Here is a 1,363-nt window from a genome sequence, read left to right on the forward strand (position 1 = left end):
TATTTCGTGGAGAAGAAACTCAGTGATGTCAGCTATGTCATCGCCACACCAGATCGTAGAAAGAGCAAGCAACTATGTCACATCAACATGCTAAAGTTATATCACAGGCGGGACGAAAATAATCCAGTCTGCACTGTAGCTGTTCCACCCGAGTCTGCAAGTGAAGCTCTCCCATGCAGTATGAGCCTGAGTGATAGTTTGGGGAAGAATCCTGATATCATGAATGATCTCCAGACTAAGCTTTCTCATCTACCTCCCAAGGAAAGGCAGGAGTTTTCGGCATTACTGCAGGAGTACCCGCAAGTGTTCCGTGCCACTCCAGGAAGAACCACTGTGTTGATGCATGATGTCGATGTTGGAGACGCAAAGCCAATTAAATTGCCTCCTTACCGTGTGAACCCAGTGAAAGTTCCTCTCATCCAGAAGGAGCTTGGCTACCTGTTGGACCACAAGATGATTGAGCCCTGTCAGAGCGAGTGGAGTTCTCCTGTCACTCTGGTCCCTAAGCCAGGTGGGTCACAGCGGCTTTGCATCGACTACAGACGTGTTAATCAGATAACTGAAACAGACACTTACCCTCTCCCTCGTGTGGAAGATTGCATAGACAAGATCGGAAAGGCTAGGTACATAAGTAAGTTTGATTTGTTAAAGGGATACTGGCAAGTACCTATGACTGAACGTGCTAGGGAGATCTCATGTATTGTAACATTAGGAAAGACATTTGCATGTTCTGTAATGCCATGTACAGATTGTTTTAGAGTAATAAGAAATTTCCTTTGTAAATTTCTTTTTCTTTGTGGGGAGGTGTTACATAGCCTATGATTTCATCATCCTTTGTGTAATTTTGACGCACAGTTGCTGCATGTTTGATCACGAGCGTGTTCTGCCTCAGTCCCCCCTTCTACCGTTATAGTAGAGTAAGTCGACATCTCTGTTATACTTTGCGGGATTGTCATCTCTTTGTCCCCATGGCTTCATTTGCGCGTCCTCATTACAAGTTGTATCAAGCTCTCCTGGCTCCTATATAATGAGCTCAGTCTCTGCATCATTGCCACTTAGATCTGCTCCTCATTTTGTTCACATCTCTGTCCTCCCCTGTACAGATATTATTATTGTGAGTGCTCAAGAAATCTCCAACCATCTAGCAGCTGTGTGTAATTTGAGTATAACTGTTGTTGCATTTTGTTCTTGTACTGTATAGCATAAGTTTAATTTGTAGGCCTAGTGAAATTGTAATTTATGTGGGGTTCTTTGTCAGTCATTTTTGATAATAGTTTGTATCTGTAATAATTTATCTGGCATTCACTGAGTATTATCTGGTATCTCATTTTATCAGGGCTGACTTAGATAAAATTTACTCTTG

This window comes from Coenobita brevimanus, chromosome 80, assembly GCF_032717465.1.
Source record: "Coenobita brevimanus isolate Jiangsu-jjx chromosome 80, ASM3271746v2, whole genome shotgun sequence".
NCBI classification, from domain to species: domain Eukaryota; kingdom Metazoa; phylum Arthropoda; class Malacostraca; order Decapoda; family Coenobitidae; genus Coenobita; species Coenobita brevimanus.